This window comes from Rhineura floridana, chromosome 14, assembly GCF_030035675.1.
Source record: "Rhineura floridana isolate rRhiFlo1 chromosome 14, rRhiFlo1.hap2, whole genome shotgun sequence".
Classification (NCBI taxonomy): Eukaryota; Metazoa; Chordata; class Lepidosauria; order Squamata; family Rhineuridae; genus Rhineura; species Rhineura floridana.
Genome location: NC_084493.1, coordinates 39803867 through 39822938, shown reverse-complemented (window position 1 = coordinate 39822938; position 19072 = coordinate 39803867). Strand labels below are relative to the sequence as shown.

Here is a 19072-nt window from a genome sequence, read left to right as displayed (position 1 = left end):
AGATACTGAGGGTCGGCAGAATGCAGCTAGCACCATTGGATCCAAGTAATACTCAGCTCCCCGATGGCAGCATAAAAAGCCTGTTCTCTTATACGTTTTCCATTGACAATGACTCTAATTCAAAAAAATCCTTTTGATTTCTTGCCAAGGCATATGTTTGTGTTTATTGTAAAAATCAGGATGGAAATAGAGAGGAATTAATGATGAATGCAAACCAGTCAAGGTTTGGTCTATGCCTTTTCTAGCATCTTAAGAGGATGTTGGTGAATGGGCCATTTGCTGTGCCAGTGATCCAGAAATTTTCCTGAAGAGCAATACGCTCAGTGGTAGGCCATCCAATGTTGCTGTGTACACCTCTTACACCTCTTTTTTGTGCTATTCAAAATAAAGAAAATGTAATGATAAAGCTGATTGACTTCATAGTATAATATAAAATTATTCCCTCACCCTCCCAATGTCACTTGTCTGCATAGAAGTGCCTTTTTTATCCTACACCTTGAAGCAAACATAAAGAATTCCAGCACTTTTTGCCATATTTGAAGTTGCTTCTTTGAAATCTCTGCAACTTTGCTTTTTAAGATGTCTTTAATATGTTTTTAAATATGTTTTTTAAGATATGTTAGAGTGTTTTTAGTGTTTTTGTTTGCAACCCTGGGCTTCTACTGGTAGGAAGGGCAGGATATAAAATAAATAAATAAATAAATAAATAAATACGTGAACGAAAAAGAAAGGTAAGTCATTCCGGGAAGGGTGACTTAGCCTGTGCCTGCTTTTGAGACGGGCTCCTGCCTCAAAAGAAGCTTATTCAGATATATCAGTCAGATTTTTTTTTTTTTTGACTGATTAAACTTCTCCCGGGTAGGGAGAAACGAAGAGATTAACCTCAAAGCCTATTTTTGTTGGGACGACCAGATCTCATTAATTTATGGGACGAGGTCCAGCCGACGAAGGTGGGACGGATTTTCAACAACAAGCTCTATCTGATAAAGCGAACGTTCATCTTATCTTCTAAGAGGGAACGCACTAACAGGCAAGCACCCTTCTTTCTATATTTTTCTTTTACTTGACTTAAATTGTTGCTGTTTAAAAGAGATTTGCCAGATTGATCGGTTTTTGACATCTCACTGGGGAGCCATAACTTCTCTCTGCTACTCACTAATTAATAGCTTATCTCTGTTTTTGTTGCAAAAAGCTGTCCTGGATTTGCATTCTAAAGATATACACAGAAGAGGGATTTCTATTCCAGATTTTTATTTTGAAGAATATTATATTGTCTGAGACTACTCTCTTTTTGGTCTATTTTATTTTGACGAATCTGTTTCCTGACGACCGCCATTAATTGTTTCGATCCTGGGAACTGCATTTTGTTTACTTAAGCATGGAGAGATAAGGCTGTCTGCTCTGTTTATACTGTGATGTCACCAAGTTTGGAGTATTAACCCAATTGTTGCTGAAATAAGAAGTGGTTTTCCTATATTTTTCTTTTAAAATGGCAATTAAGAAAGTGGCTGAGAATCTGGAAATAACTATGTTTCAGAAAATAATGGATGAGATTGAGATAACGAAACAAAACCTGCGACAGGGTTGTAAGGAGCTGAAAATTGAATTGAGTAAAATGACGCAGGAGATTAAAGATATAGGGGTCCCTGTGAGAGAGGTGACCCTGGAAGGGGTCCCTGTGAGAGAGGAGACCCCGGAGATTGGAACAAACGTGGAACAGGAAAAAGATTTGGAGTCTATGGACTTTAGAAATAAAATCTATTGTTTGGAGACACAGGAGATTAAAGACATAGGGGTCCTTGTGAGAGAGGAGACCCTGGAGACTGGAACAGGGGTCCCTGTGAGAGAGGAGACCCTGGAGACTGGAACAGGGGTCCCTGTGAGAGAGGAGATCCCGGAGATTGGAACAAACGTGGAACAGGAACAAGATTTGGAGTCTATGGACTTTAGAAATAAAATCTATTGTTTGGAACTCAATGTTATCTCTGAAGAAATTAATGAAGATTTTAGAGATAAAGTTATCAATGGCATGGATAATCTTCTGGACTGGAATGATGTGATGGAGCCCAATATAGAGAAAATCTATGGAATTAACTGCAGCCATGTGACAATGGAAAAACTTTCAAGAGATGACCCAGTGTATTTTGAAAAAAAGAACAGAGATATGATTTTACAGCAGTATTTCAGCAACCTATTCAGAATGGATGGCAAGAAAATATTTGGGATAGAGGTAATTCCCATCAGACTCTTACTATATGACTATGGCTTTGACAGCAAGATTATTATGGAATACTGATAATGGAAGATTGGATACTGAAATTACTGGACTTAACAAGACTACTGAAGATGGAAGATGGAAAATGGAACTAATAGGGATAATAGAACAATGGCTACTGAAATTACTGAACCTAACAGATTCTGATGTGATGGATTAATTGAAATGTTTATTTTGACTATGGTTATGACAATAAGATTATCATAATTAGTAATGAGATGGATTAATCGATATGCTTATCTGGAAAAAAAAATTGATAGATATATTTCTTAAAGAATTGAAACCTCTCTTTGACTTTTTGTGGAAAGAATAAAGTAATGTTTATGAGATTTGATGATTAAGTAAGATAACTACTGGAGGAAAGTGATTTTATAATATGACTTAAGAGACAGGATTGTTATATATTATAGACTTATAACTGATTTGATCTTTGACAAATGGGAAGTCAATATTTTATTCTTTATTTTTTATTTTTGTTTTTTTTTTCTTTTTTTTTTTTGTTTAACTATTTTTGATTTTGTTTTTTGTCTTTGAATGTTTTATGATTTCGTCTTGTATGTTTTATGAAAATCTGAATAAAAATTATTGAAAAAAAAAAAAGAAAGGTAAGTCATGGCAGTGCATTCATTTTGATTGCCACTATCCTGGCTGACAGAGACAAAGTAAGCTTGTCCCAACAACATTCCTATCTGCCCTTATTATACAGCCACAAGAGTGGCTGTATACTATAGCCAGCATGGATTTTTCACATTCCACAATGTTAAATTGAGAATACCCCCCATGCCATTCTGATGAAAGGCTCTCCGTGGCGCAGAGTGGTAAGTGGCGCTAACGCAGCCGAAGCTCTGCTCACAGCCAGAGTTCGATTCCAATGGAAGGAGGAAGTCGAATCTCCAATAAAAGGGGTCGGTAAAATGAGTACCCGGCATGTGCTGGGGGGTAAAGAAAGTCCGGGGAAGGAACTGGCAAAGCCACCCCATATATACAGTCTGCCTAGTAAATGTCGCAAGACGTCACCCTAAGAGTCGGAAATGACTCGCACTATAAGTGCGGGTACACCTTTACCTTTTACCATTCTGATGCTTCCCATAAGCTCATTTCAGACTGCCACCATACTCCCCTTATGTTCCCTCTAATCCTGAGCAGAAGTGAAAGCCAAGGGTGCAAGGGGGGCAGCACATTAGGAGGGGTGGCAGAGAAAGCCTCCATCTTCCACTCTTCTCATCAGAGCCCATTGTGGCTTTGCTTTTCTCTGCCACATCCCTAACATAGCATGAAGCAAATGGTCAAGGAGAAGGAGGAAATATTATACAGCCGCAAGAGTGGCCATTCTGATCCTTCCCATAAGCTCATTTCAAAACAAAACCTTACAAAACTTATAGTCCTGAACTCAGAAACAGTTGTTTAACAAATGTCTAGGTTTTTATGTTGATACACAAAACAGTCACAGGGAATTGAGAGTTCAAAGTGTAAAACATGGGGGGGGGAATCCAGACCTCTGTTGGACTTTGTTCTGTCAGTGATCTCATTATTTATTTATTTATTTATTGCACTTGTATACCGCCCCATAGCCGAAGCTCTCTGGGAGGTTTACAGCAATCAAAAACATTAAAACAAACATACAATTTAACACACATACTTTAAAAACAATTTAAAACACAATTTTAAAATTTAAAACAATATAAAAACAATTTAAAAGACAGGGAAATATCAGTTTTGGAAATCTCAAATGCTATTAACAAACTTAAACCAAATAAAACACCAGGTCTAGATGGTTATAGTGGTGCTTTCTATAAAAAAATACAAAGATTTATTAACCCCTCTCTTACAGAAACTCTTTACAGATATTCAAAGGGGTGGCCAAATCCCGAATTCTTGGAAAGCCACATGTATTATTGTTCTGCCTAAACCAGGCAAAGATGAGGAATCAGTCAAGTCTTACAGACCGATATCCTTTATAAATGTAGATGCTAAACTGTTCACTAATATTCTTGCAGATCATTTAGCCAACTTAGCCCCAAATTATATTCACCCTGACCAAGCTGGATTCATTCGCTTCCGCTCATTAACTGACCCAGTCTGCAGGATACTGAAAGCAATCTTCCACACTAAAAGTCAAATGCCCTTGGCGTCATTAGATGCCACCAAGGCCTTCGATAAAGTGGAGTGGAATTTCTTATTTACTGTACTAGAACACATTTGTTGAAATGAATTGAAAATCAGCCATATTCACAGAGTACCTGTAATTCCCATACTTGTCCCATACTCTGACCTTCATCTTCTGCAGTTTAAAAGTTAAACAATTTCTGGCTGATTTTTAATTAATTTTTAAAAATTATCATTGAACTGATTGATAACGTTGGGCATGCTCAGTAAGAACCAACTGTCAGTGTTGTAAAAGCCAGACTCACAGCTGCTGGGCTTGGCTAATCAGGAGGCCACACCCATGCCAGACCTTTATTTCACTTGAGACAGTCATGACTTCCCCCAAAGAATCCTGGGAAGTGTAGTTTGTGAAGGGTGCTGAGAGGAGGCTCCTATTCCTGACAGAGCTCCAGTGGCCAGAGGGGTTTAACAGTTAGCCGCTCTGATTGAAGGTCTGTGAGGGGAACAGGGCATCTCCTAGCAACTCTGAGCATGCTTCACAAACTACACTTCCCAGGATCCTTTGGGGGAAGCTGTGACTGTCTAAAGTGAAATAAAGCTCTGGTGTGGATGTGGCCAGGGACAGCTTTGGTTACAATTTGGGTGGGAGGCTACATGTGGCTGCTGTAGAATAAAAAGGTGGGGGAACCCTGAAAAATGATACTGTTCATAAGGGGCTTTTTCTCTGCCCAGTGCCCCGCCTCCAAGTCAGTTTCACCTAAGCATGATTGTACAGGAATAAATCCCATTGAACTCAATAAGCATGCAAATGATCAAACCTGCCATCCCCTCTTCCTCTCCCCTCTCTTTTGCCACTTCCCTCCCCCTTCTTTCACCCTTTCCTTCTCCTCCCCTTCCAATCCTCTCCTCCTCCTTCCCTCTCCCCTCCCCCTTTTCCTCCTCTGTGGTCAGTTTTACCTATTTGGAAGTCAATTCACTAATAGGCAAAAAAACCTTATGGTTTAAGAACGTACATATAGCCAACACATATTTCTATCAAACTTTAAAAAGCAGGGAAATTCGGCAGCTCTAATGAATGCACCAGGGGAGAAGGAGACCTGACCTCCTCTCTGAGATATTGGACTGCCCTACAAATTTGTCAAAATGCAAACACAGTTTGGGTTGGTCTTTCACAATCCAATCCACTTCCTGTGTAGCTTGGAAGAATTTGGTAACATGTGCCTCTGAGCATATGGTGAGAGGTGGCAACACCTGCCATCAGCCCAAATAACAGAAACAAGACATGTTTCTGTTTTATCAGGGAGGAAGCAACAATATTAAAACATGGAATAATGGGCTCAAGTTGCAGGAAGCCAGATTTCGACTGGACATCAGAAAAAACTGAGCCATACGACAATGGAATCAATTACCTTGAGAGGTAGTGGGCTCTCCGACACTGGAGGCATTCAAGAGGCAGCTGGACAGCCATCTGTCGGGAATGCTTTGATTTGGATTCCTGCATTGAGCAAGGGGTTGGACTTGATGGCCTTATAGGCCCCTTCCAACTCTACTATTCTATGATTCTATGACTATTAAAACAGTTGATGTTGTTCAGATAGTCACTTTAAATATGTTTGATTTACTTTGCAATTTTAGTGTCCTATAGTAAATCATTTTCTTTTGTTTCTGTTTCTGTGAATATGTGAAGTACAGCAACACTTTGCAACACTAAAAGAAGCTCCAAAAACAATTGTGGAATAATGGCACTGACTGTTCTGGAGAATAGTTTCCAGGGGACATGATAAGTGTCTCAGTTTGCACAAGATAAAACAGTGGGAGATTAAATGTATTCTAGCAAATTTCTAGGCGTGCTCTATTTTTTTAATTGACCATGCCCACCTTTCCTTAAATGAAGTGGTTTAAATATAGCAGGCTGAAAACATGCATCTTGGGTAGGCCAAGTTTGTTTTTTCCAACAGCTAGAGTCATTGCTTCAGCAGCATCATATTGTAATCAGTCTGATTTTACATCAAAGTGCAGTTTCAGATTCAACTGTTAATGCACCCAAAATAGAAACAGAACATAACCTCCAGTTGTGTTTGAAACACAAAGGGGATAGCACTTTCATTGGCCCACAAAGATCTGTGTCAATCAATTCTGGAGGCTTTTTGGTTTTCCTCTCACTTTTCTTAGGAAATTTTGGTTTCTCCTTCATCCAGAACATGGCAAAAACTGAGACTTAACAGTATAATAACAAAAGCTACTTTATTTATAGAAATACATAGTAGATAGAAAGGCATACCTAGTTCTAACTAACTAAGTTGGAGGCACAACGCCCAGGCTTGGGAGTTGCCCTCATGGCTAGGAGAGAGCAAAGACAAAGGTGTCTCCTCTCTCTCGGACAGTGGAAGAAGAAAGGAAAGAGAAGGAGGAGGAGAGGCAGATAAGCTTCCCTAAGCCAGAAGGAAGTCAGTCAGAGCATCCCAGGTAAAGGTAGTCAAGCCTAGCCATCTGGAGGACCCAAACTCCATCTCCATTCTGGAACATAAACAATAGGACAAACAGGAGTTGCTCTTGCCCCACTTCGAACAGAAAGCTGCACTTCCAAGCCGATTTCTTCCTTTTGATTGATTTGAAGAGCAGACACCTGCCCCTCAGGCCCACAAGTCTTCTGATTTGTGCTTGCTCTCTCTTCTGCAAAGATATGTGGAGTGTTATTTATTGCTGATTTTATGACTGGTCAGTGTGTGAGCGTCTTCTATGGCTCCCAAGAGAGGTCTGTCACTGAATTACTGGTTGTCTGGTGCTTGTTCAAGGTGGTTGGCACAGCTGGGCAGAGCCTGCCACGGAAGCTGGAGAGATGCTTTGCTCCTGCTAGCACAGACTGGCAGTAGGGCTGTGCATGAAGGGCTGGGGAGCCCCTGGGAACTCCCCTGGGCCAGCAAATGAGCCAGAAGGCCCCTCGACTGGCTTGGGTGGGGAAAATCCCTCTGGGCATATCATGGAGGATGCCCCACTGTAGCATTTAGCAGGGGACATGGGAATGAGGGCTCCTCACAGATGTCAGATTCAGCTCTGATGGAAGGAGGAATGGGGGCATATTGTGGGATATGGCTGGCAATCGCCCCACCTCTTTGAGCATGAGAGTGGTGGGGGCTAAGACACACATTCAAAAACTGCCATTCTGAGGGAGCGGAAGCATTTCGCCCTGAAGTTCTGAATGCACAGGGAAAAGAGGGATGGGGGCTCCTAACTCTGGGGTACTTTGACTTGGGGGATGTAACATATGAAACCTTCCAAGTTATCAGACGGCAACTGGATGCAGGAAGCTGCCTTGTGGAAAGCCAGATGGCTGATGCATCTGCCTCAGTATTGCCTTGACTGGCCGTGGTCCCCAGGCCTTCTCAGGCCTCCTTGGAGATGCTGCCATCAGGGACTGAACCTGCAGCCTGTAAAGATGGCGCTCTGTCAGAGAGAGAGAGAGAGGGGTGTGCGCGTCCACACACACAACTGGACAAATGCTGACATGCAATGGCAAATACAGATGCCAAATTTTCAGTGCCTATTTTGCACATATTTGAATAATGTCTAGTATCAAAATATGACACCAGGAGTGCGGTATGGCCAATAGGGTCTGGTGGCCCACAGAACCACAGTTCTGGTCAGCATCCAGATAATCACCTTGCAAGCTTTGCTGGGAGTTAGGAGGCATTGAACACAGCTGTGGCCTGCCTGAGCCACATCTCATTTGCCATAGACACATCCACACAACCAGCCATCCACTGAATTCATACGCGGGGGTGGATGCACTTTGACCCCTAATTCTGGGTGCAAAAGCAAAGAAAGTGGTGGTGGGAGCCTGGCCATGTCATGACCTGTAAACGGGGGAGAACAGGCAGTGAAAGCAGGGTGGCTGCAGTTTTCTCCCACCCTGTGACATAATCTTATGGCTTGAGCAATCATCGTCCACCTCCAATGCGTTGCAAATGAAATTGCCATGAAGTCATTTACTGTCCCGGAATCACGAAGCCCTTCCTGGTTGAGTTCTATCCAGCTAAAGAATCTAATGTAGGAGAAAGCTTCCTCACTCCCCCCTCCTCAGGACACATTTTGCTCCACTTTCTGCATGCTGGGGATCCTGATGGGGTTGGAAAGTTGTCTTTTAGAGTTAAGGATCAACTCTGGCCTTAACTATGCTGACAGGAGTTGCTTTCTGTATGGCTGCGTTGGGAGGGATGAGTGGGCGCTCTTACAGCCGGTGAATGGGAAAACTATTTCCTGTAAACTATTCAGTCTTCCAGGCTAAAAGTCAGAGTGGAAAAATGCAGTTTCTTTACATCTAGAATTGCACTTGTAGTAAAGGAGTTTCACTGTAGCAGTGAACCATACAGAAATTAATGTAATTACGAAGTATAAAAATATCGTATGGCGGTAGTTAATGGCAGGTTATTTGTGATGCAAGTCTCTTTGTCAAGAAGAAAGGATGTTCCAAGTTGCCCTTTGTGGTGTTGCGCGCCGCGCCCCAGCCAGACAAGAACACTCTTAGGCTACCATCGTAAGCAGAGTCGGCTGCAGGGGAGCTCCCTAGAATTCAGCTGGCTTGCCACCTATGAACTCAGCAAGTGGTAAAACTTGCACAGTCCACCCTTTATTTGTATCTTCATCATTTTTTCCTATCCCTAATGCAGGCATGCAACTAGCATCTCTTGACAGCAGCTCCTTCCAGGGTCTGGATTAAGCCAAACATCAGAAAAGCAATGACTAAGAGGAGCACTTGTGGAAACGAGTGAATTTCAAATTGCTCCCAGATTCCCCTCCCCCCCCCGCCGCCATGGAAACCCATTGCTTGGCAGTCTCCTCACTTCAGTAGAGTTGCACCTTTGGGCAATAAGGTGTCATGGCCTTGATCCAAGGGCTGTTGGAAGTGGGGCAAGAGCAACCCGTTTTGTTCTTTTGTTTATGTTCCAGAAGGGAGATAGAGTGAGGGTCCTCCAGATGGATAGGCTTGACTACCTTTACCTGTGATGCTCTGACTGACTTCCTTCCTTTGTTAGACTGATATGTGTTAGGGAGCTTATCTGCCCCTCCTCCTTCCACCCTTTTCTTCTTCTCTTCTTCGACTGTCCAAGAGAGAGGAGAGACACCTTTGTGTCTGCTCTCTCTCTCCTAGCCATGAGGGCAACTCCCAAGCCTGGGTGTTGCACCTCCAACTTAGTTAGTTAGAACTAGGTATGCCTTTCCTATCTACTATGTATTTCTATAAATAAAGTAGCTTTTCTTATTTTACTAAGTGTTAAGTCTCAGTGGTCTCAACGCAGGGTAAAAGCCTGCTACTTAGGGAAACACACACACTGGCACACATACATTTCAGACCGCTGAGTTACTCTGCTAACATTAATACAAATTTACACAACAAGTGCTACTACATGCAATACATGTTCAGCATTCCTGACATGCGGGGATGTACTTGTGAATGGGAAGGTCTCCAATACGACTGTAATCAATCCTTGGTGGCAATCACAAAAAGGCTGCCAGTCAGCCTATCCACATCAACAGGCACCTGGGTCAGCACGGACAACTCGCTTGCAGATAGGGAACATATTTGGCCAACAGGCTTTCAGTGTTACTACCTGCTGTGCTTGCTGAAGAGCAGCGAGTGATGGATTGTGATGAGTGGCTGCTGCAGGATGCTAGAAGGGGCCTTGGTCCAGGAGGGAGGGAGGGAGGGCAGGAGGGAAGACTGCTTTACAAAAAAAGCTTGGCCAGACAAACTGAAAGAGATTTCTCCTCCCACCCACCACTTCTTGTACAAGGCAGAGGATGCCCATCCCCTTCCAAAACTTATTACATGCAACCTGCAAAACTCCCCAGACAGGATTGTTAGGACCGAAATGGACAGTTTGCTGGCAAGACTAGTTAGTCTTTTAATTCCAAGGCAGATCAATAACCTTGTAATTGACTTTAACAGATGCTTTTATATACTCCATGGGGTTGTTTGTTTAATCATGATTTGAAGAGCATACGGAAAGCCCCCTGGATCAGGCCAATGGAGGCCCATCTAGTCCAGCATCCTGTTCTCACAGTGGCGAGCCTCTTCTGGGAAGCCCACAAGCAGGACCTCAGCACCATGAATGCAGCCACTCTCCCCTGTGGCAGTTTCCAGCAACTGGTACTCAGAAGCACGCTGTGTCCAACTGCAGAGGCAGAACACAGCCATCATAGTTATTGATTTATTATATTTGTTAATTGCTTTTCAACACAAAAGAGGACCAAAGCAACTTAACATTAAAACCATAGCAAAACCAATGGTTAGTAGCCATTAATAGCTTTATCCTCCATGAATTTGACTAAATCTCTTTTAAACCCTCTCGGATGACAGCCTTCACTGTCGCTTAGGATGAAGGTTCAGAAGTCATACCTTTAAAAAAAATTGAGAATTGTACAGAACATATGAGGAGATCCAAATGTATAGATGTCACGGCAGGCAGGCAATAACTGCCTCCTGTGGGAGCAAGTTCCATAGCTTAATTATGCGTGAAGTACTTTTCTCTGTCCTGAATCTTCCAACATTCAGCTTCATTGGATGTCCACAAGTTCTAGTGATAGGACAGGGGGAGAAAAGCGCTATCCACTTCTCCATGCCACGCATAATTTTACACATTTCTGTTATGTCACTTGTTACTCGCCTTTTCTCTAAACTAAAAAGCCCCAAATGCCGCAACCTTTCCTCACAGGGGAGTTGCTCCATCCCCTTGATCATTCTGGTTGCCCTCTTCTGAACCTTTTCCAACTCTATAATATCCTTTCTGAGGTGAGGCAACCAGAACTGTACATAGTACTCCAAGGGGTGCCTGCATCATACATTTGTATAATGAAATTATGATATTGGCAGTTTTATTTTCAATTCCTTTACTAATGATTGCCACCATGGAATTTGCCTTTTTCATAGCTGCCACATCACTCCGCAGTCTGCACCCCAACCACACCCCCAACTATCTAAGTCCCTAATGATTGAACTGCCCGCTGCCAGGATCCCTCCAACCCCTGGAGGAGTTCCTCTGCACAAGACAAGAACTACTCCTCACCCAAGAAATGGGTCCCCTCTAAGGGATCACTTCCTCAGAGTGATGGCCTCCTTCCCTGAGTCCCTCATTATCCCTGGCAGGAGAGCCATCATTTTGAGAGTGGGACAGCTATAATGTCCCTGAAGGCCTCATCTAACACCTCTCGGCCTCTCTCAGTTTCTCCAGGTCAGCCACTTCACTGCACCAAATACACATCTGTCCAGCAGGCTTTCTACCTGCATAACTGGTTTTTTTGTCGAGTTATTTTATTGGGGAGCTTCAGTTTTATTTAGATCAAGGAAAGGACAGGAAGAGTGGGGTGCCCTGTTTTATTTGCCCTGCTGCTGACCTCACTCTCCTGCTTAATTCACCTGATGCTTTGTTGCTGGGGCAGGGATGACCTTCATCAGCTGGGGTCCCTCCAGACTGTACAACACCAGGCAGGTGGCACAAAACCTCTCCTGGCTTAAACTCAGGCCCCATCACAATGCATGGGTTGTTTCTAAAAGATTTAACCAATGAATGGCAGGAACAGAAACGCATGACAATTGATGGTTATTGTTCCCTGACCAATAAGGGTTCATATATTTTAAAAGCACTTAATTTTTAAAAAAAGAATTCTTCTCACATGTAAATAAAACCATTTGGCCATAATAAGTTCTCACAGCATGTCCCAAAGAGAAACCTTTTCAGACTGCTTGAGGAAGGTGGGCTCAGAAGCTGGGAGCGGCCACAAGAACACCCTTCCTCAGCTGGATACAAAATCAGCTTTCTTAGCCTTCACCAGGAATGGGAGGAAATGGCTGAGAGTGCCTCCTGCTCACTGTCCTCCCTCCTTGAAGCCAGAGGCTCCTTGCTTGGTTGTGCTCCATGAGCCTAGGGGGCGATGGCGATGGCATCCCAAGGGCAAAGGCCTCCCTCACGGAACTGGAGGCTTTCGGTCATGCACAGAGAGGCCCGAGGGGACGTGTTCAGAGTGGAATGCAGAATGAGTTCCAGATTCTACAATCCACTCTGGCGTTTTGATTGGGTAGGACAGAGCCACACTTACAGCTGATGGGCCAATGAATCTTGCTGCTGCTGCTGGTCTGTTGTTTTGGCTTGTAGGCTACAACCACAGTTTAGTTGCGACTCATTTATGTCTTTGCTTTAACTGTTGCTGTCATTTCTCTAAATTTTGTGAGCTGTCCTCAGAAGCCCAAAAGGGCAGAATTATATGAGTCTTAATGACTTACAAATGTATTAAGGCAGAAGCATCCATGGGCTTCTGTCCACTTCATCAGATGCATGAAGTGTTCTCAGCTGTGAAGAGAGAGATATACATTGTTTATGATGAGGGATTGTAAACAGTGAGATCAGAAGGAAAGGAAATGCAGAAATAGACAGGTGGTGATAATTCACATTACTGACAGTGGCCGTTCACATGAAAGGTATTGACAACATCCATACCAGGATGTCTTCAACAAGGCGTGCGCTTGGGGCCTTTTGCCTTCCAGATGATGCTGAACTACAGCTTCCTTCAGCCCCAGGAAGCATGGCCAGTGGCTTGAAATGCTGTTGTTCAGCAACACCTGGAAGCTCCAACGTTCCCAACACATGGTCGATATGCTTGGTAATTTTAGTTTTAACTATGCTTTCTATGAATTTATCTTGAACAGATATAAAACTAACCAGCCTGTAACTTCCCAGATTCCCTCCTGATTCCATTTTAAAAATCGGGGGCTGCATTCAGTGTTCTGTCCACTAATAGCACATGGGCGAGTTTTAATGTTGCTCAACAGAGGAATCAGCTACACAAGCGCAAACTAATTGCGCAGCAGATTGCACAATCCATTGTTGCACAACAGCGGTACCAGCACCCTGCTTGGCATTCTCTTGTACAACAACGTACCCTGGCACAAAATATTTAGTCAGCAGAACAAGCTTATACTGCCAAGTGATTTTAACTTAGCACTACATTAGATGCAACACTTTGGCATTACACTGGACACTTTCCAGTCCTCAGGGATGGAGTCTAATCTTAGCGACAAGTTCTGTATCGTTGTTCAAAGACCAACAATTTCACATTTGAGTTCTTTAAGAGCTCTCGGGTGAGTGCCATCTGGACCTGGTGATTTGCCAGTTTAATTTGTCAATAGGGCCCAGAACTTTGTCTCTTGTAACCAGTAGTATAGTGCCAAATGCAGCAGTGCGGGTCCCTTCATAATAGTCACAATCTCACCTCCTTCTAAGAATATGGAATAATCTGGCCAGGCTGGAATGCTGCTTACTGCTTCTCTCTTGCTGTCTCCACTTGACTGTCCTTTCTCTCTGTCAGAGACATTGCTTGAAGTACTGAAAGTGTCTCCACGATGTATCTCCTGCTGCTACCAAACTGCTTGATGATGTAGATGGGATGCTGGCATCAGGAGTCACTGTCTCTTCTTCTGCAGTTACAGAATTCACACTCCCTACAACCTGTCTTGGCTTTTTGAAGTAGGAACTAATAAAGGCTTGCTTGCCATTGACATTCTTCTCAGTGGCCAACACACTCCTCTATCAGGCTGATTGGCTTATAGGGACCCTGTTGGGACATGTCTCCCCAAAGTGTAAGGGGTCTAAGACCCCCAGGACCCCGGATGACTATCCCCCCTGCTTGTCACCACTATTTGCCTCAGTTCCTCAGACTCCCTTCCATGAAATTTATTTTCAGGCACAGGGATCATTGCCTCCCAGCCTCTGTTGTGAACAGAGATGCAAAGAATCTCTTGTTCCCCTTAATGATCAGAGATGTGCTCCTCAAATTTACTATTAATACCATTATTATTATTTGCATCCCTTATCATCTTGCATTTTTTGAGGAGGAGCACCAGTTTTGCTTCTTTTTGGTCTCCTCATTTGGGGAAGACCTGTTTTTTGAAGGAGGCCTCCCCCCACCCCACATGGCCTCTGATGACACTGTTCCTGAAAAAGTAGAAGAGCCCAGGCCCCGCAGCAGAAGCACCGCAGCAGCACTGAGCAGAGCCCCCACCCCACCCCTGGAATTGGCTGCCCCTGCAGGAATTGGAACTGGTGCAGCGCAGGGCCTTCCATTCCCCAACTTGGGCAGGCGCTTAAGGCTGCCTCAGCACCCTTGGCCAAGGCAGCTAAGCGGCCACGGGCCTGCCTCTGGCACCCAAGAACCCGGCAGGGAAGGCCAGCCAGTGGCCCCCTCCTCTGGCCCCCTGAGGCCCCACTCCAGCCAACCATCCTGCGAATTTGGGCTAAATGGCCCTTCCTGCTCCCCACAGCGTCCAGTCAGGCGCCTCCAAGGAGGCCTCGTCTGCGTGTGTGACGGAAAAGCGACAGCCCCAGCCCCTGCCCCCGGGGCCAGATGTGACGCAGACGTAGACTGCCACTGGCTGTGGGAGCTCCCCAGAAGCCGAGCGGGAGGCCTCACCATGCCTACTGGTACAGGCAGGCTTCAGCGGCTGCAGGAGGGTCCCTCTGAGGAGCGGCTGCGAGCAGGCGAGGCTAGCGGTGTGCCGGGAAACGGCAAGGAGGGCGGGGAGTGCTGGCCGCGCCGTCGAGGTCTCCCCACTTGCTGGCGGGGAGCGTCAAAGAGCCCTGCAGCCGGATTCGGCCACGGCACCACCTCGCCTGGCCGGCTCTCGTCTCATGGCCACCCGGACGCCCCAGGGACGCTCGCAAGCAGGGCGGGGGCGCAGCGCAACGGCCCTCCCATCTGGCGCCCGGGGGCGCTGCTGAGCAGGCAGCCGGGCGGGCGGCGGCGAACGAGTCCGCCCCCGAAGCACCTGCCTGGCCGGAGGGAGGGGCCTGCCGCGTTCTGCTCTCCCCGCCCGGCACGGAGCCCCGCGCTCGCCTCGCTCTGCCGGCCCGAGGGCTGCCTCTCTTGCGGCGGGCAGGGAAGCGGAAGCAGGCGGGCGAGCGCTGCTGCCGGGCGGCCGACGGAGGGACCGCAGAACTGCGCTTGTCCAGGCGCCGTGGAGGACTCTGGCGCAGTCCCGCAGGCGCGGGCTGTGAACTGGCGCCGCCGGCCCCTTGCTCGGAGCCAGGGGTCCCGGCTCTGCCGCTGAAAAGCGCCGCCGGAGCCCCGAGGGAGCCTCTCCGGTGTTTGCCGCCGCCGCCGGGGACACCAGCGCAGGAGAGGCCGGCGGCTCGCTCGCGCCGCCCAAGTTTGCCCGGTAAGTGGGCGGAGGGACGCTGGGCCGGCCCTGGCAGCGGGTGGGTCCGACCGGCGCGGAGGGGTCTTGGCGCGGGACTGGCGACAAGGGGCAGCTGCGGGGCGCTCTCGCCGCTGCGGGACCTGGCCAGCCGGGAGGGTTTGGCGGTGCCGGAATGGCCCGCGGGCGGCCGTGGCCAGCAGCGCGCCCCGCTCTCTGCGGCGGCGTCGGTTTCCTCTGGGGCTGCAAAGGCAGTGGAGCCCCAAGGGCAGCCCCCGTCGGCCGGGGCCGAGGCCGCTCTCCGGCTGGAGCAGGCGGAGGCGCCGCTCCCTGCCCAGCGGAGAAGGCAGGCAGACCAGGCAGGCGGCTCCCTCGGAGCGAGCCCGAGCCCGGCCGCGGCCAGTAGGAGGAAGAAGCGGCGGCGGCCTCCAGCCTGTAGCCGCCGCGCTGCGCTCCCGAAACTGAGTGCGCCCGTGGAGCCGTCTCCGCCGAAGCCCGGCCTTAGCCGGCCAGGGAAGCCCCCCAGCCAGTTCCCGGCTTACGGCCGCCTCGGGTCGGGTCGCCCTTCCCGCCCGCCTCCCTTTGGGGTGTCCCGCTCGGCGTCTGAGGGCTGCGGGGTGGAGAACGTCTCCTCCGCGGAAAATTGTTTTTCTCCCTTAACTGTTCTGTGACCAGCTGGAAGGGGGGGGGTCGGTTGAGTTCTAACCGGGCAGACGGCGTGCCCCCCACGCTCCCTTTATTTCGCCAGCTCCCCGGTGCCTTGGGAAGGGGAGTCTCCGTGGGGCGCGTTTGGGGGAGGGGCGCTGTAAGTCCCCGAGGTGCCGCGCGTGATGTCCCGATTTCGGTTTTGGTGGCGGCGGGCAGGCTCGGCAGCGCCGTCTCGGTCGGGGAGGCAGCGGGACTGAAGGCCGGCCGCCCCCTCGCCGAGGCGGGCAATGAATTGGGCCAAGCATTGTGATATTGATCTCCTGTCTTATGTCAGCAGGTTGTGAAGTAGTAAATAGATCCGCGCCCGTTAAAGCGAGCAGGGCGTGAACAGAGCCGACTCGAAGGCGCGGCGAAGTCACAGGAGGCAAAAGCTCATCGCAGCCCGCGAAGGGTTTGCTGCCGGGAGGGCCGCCCCCTTCGCTCCGCCCCACTCATTCGCTGCTCGGCCCTCAAGACGGGGGGGGGAGGGAAGACGACTTTGTGCCTGGGAATCTCGATGCTGCGGCGATGTATTGGGAGGGGGGCTCAGGGTAGCCTCCTGTTTCGCGCCTGCCCTGCGCTGTCCAGCCAGTCCGCCTGTGGGGTTGCGTAGCCTCAGCACCAGCGGCTGGATTGCTCAGCCCCTCTGGTCCTTGCTGCGGTCGTCCAGGCAAGGAGCAGCAGAATTGAGTGAGCAGGCCGAGCACGCTGCCGGCACCTTGTTTGTGGCCAGAGCGGGTGTGCATGTGTGCTCATGCGCGCTGCTCAGGATGTCTTCCCCAGCCTCTCGCTTCTGAATGACGCCAACAAAGCGTGGAATGTGGTCCCAACCCGTTTCTGAGCCAAATGCCTTCCAGCCGTGGGGCTGCCAATGTCGGGAGCCCCACTTCTGTTGTGCTTCCCCTGCCCCGCCCCGCCCCCCTCAGCTTATTGGATGGTTAGTCTGCGGCGTGTGAGCCCAGCATGGCTGGGAAGGGGCAGGCTCATCCACACAGAATTGGGTCTGGGGACAGGGATGCCTTTTGGCTCTTCTGCAGTGACTGCCATTTCTACCTCTTGTTGACATAGACACTTATCCATAATGCATCTAATCTTGACCAGACCTTGGACCCAAGCCAGATGTTTCTCACCACAGACAAATCCACCCATGCCCTCCTAAATGCAGAAGAAGAGTGCGGAAGCCCATGGATAAGGGCAGCATATTGCCTGAGGAGGGCAGGAGTGAGAGTGGGTGGGGCAGCCCCCAGCAGTAATGAGAGAGAAGGAGACCCCCTCAATGGACACTTCGTAGGGAAGGGAACTGCGTTAGCTCCCTGTTAGGTCTTCTAAGTCCCCAGATGCTCCCAACAGCCCTCCTGTCTCTCTTGGGTCAGTTGTGAATGTTGTTCCTGCAAGAGAGAGAAAGCAAGCCGGGGGGGGGGAGAAGGACAGCAATGTTGGCTCTGATGGCTGTTTTAATTTGAGGGGCTCTCCCACTTGACTGAGAGATACGGAAAATTATAAAATATAGTTTGGATTATCTCCTGACAATATACTCAGACAGGCTGAGAGCATCAATTTTGAGAGAAAGGTCAGGAGCACCCCTTGGCTACAAAGACTTCCTTTGAGGCACCATTTTTGGTGATTTGGAGGACGGCACTGGAGGCTCCTGATCACATCATGGAATGCAAGGGTCTGGCACCATGCATGCAGGTTTTCTAGTACCTGTCCTTCCGTTATTGTACCTTTTTCCAGTGTTTGTTTCAAATGGTTAGTGCCAGCCAAATTCCTCAAAATCAGCACTTTGTCTTCTCAGAGAAACAGGCTTCTCTGAGCTCTGTCTTGGGTTTCTTGACTCCTGATTGACTTCTGCGCTCCTGCGCCATGGTTTGCAGAGCAAGTATGGGTTACGCCTTGGTGTGCAATCTCTTCTGGGCCTCCTAAGCCTGGTAGCTAATGAACAGGGGGTGGGTCTGTTCTGGAAGATTGGACGCAGCAGAGCAAAGAAGATTTCTGAATGAGCTGTTTCTGCTCAGACATAATCATTTCAGCTGCTCATTTGTTTCCAAGACTTTTACATCAATTTCCAACAATTGTTTTCAAAGCATATTTCAAATCTCAGTATTAAATAACATGAAACTGATTGCAAAACTCAATATAAAAGCATAAACATCTTGTGTTAAAATAGCGAAAAGCAGAAAATATTTAGTTCAGTGATTAATAATATTTTCCCCCTGGAATAACAGGACAAGATTGTAACACCTTCCAGAAAGGCAGCAACCTTGCTAATCTGTGGCAGCAAAAACAACCAAAAGGCCTTAAAACACCTGAAAAGCTGACATACCTATTATGGCATAAGGTTTGTGGGCACCAGAGTCCCGTTCATCAAGTGCAAGCTTATTCATTTGTTAGCTTTTAAGGGCCCACAGAACAATAGTGTTTTCACTTGGCTCCAGAATGGCCTGGGAGCCATTTTTTCAGTCCCTGCAGCTGCACATTGCATAACGGCCTCGTCCATCAGGAAGTACTGTTTGGTTGTGCTTTGGATCTAACCAGTGCAAAGGGCAGAACCCCTGAGCTATAAGAAGCCACAGGCAGAGGGGCAAGGCGTCAGCAAGCAGGCTACTGGCTGAGTTTGTATAAAGATTTGCTGGGATCCACAAAGTTACGGATTTTTTTACAAAAAAACTGCAAAGCATATGCATGAGAAGTATGCCCACAGATCCTCTGTGTACTCCTCTAACAATTACTTATGGGTAATCCCCTGAATTTAATGTGCCTACCCAAATATGACCTGAGCAAAAGGACTGTGCATACTGAAATTAAGTCAGATTCATTTC

The 19072-nt window shown here is 47.4% G+C and overlaps 1 protein-coding gene across 1 annotated transcript in view; it reads left to right on the top strand.

The window, feature by feature from the left end:
- The first annotated feature begins 14713 nt into the window (after positions 1–14713).
- UNC13C (unc-13 homolog C) overlaps positions 14714–19072 on the top strand; it is a 197275-nt gene continuing 192916 nt past the window's right edge. Inside the window, exon 1 of the mRNA XM_061595475.1 lies at positions 14714–15587. The gene's annotated coding sequence lies outside the window, so the exon portion shown is untranslated. The remainder of the gene's footprint in view (positions 15588–19072) is intronic.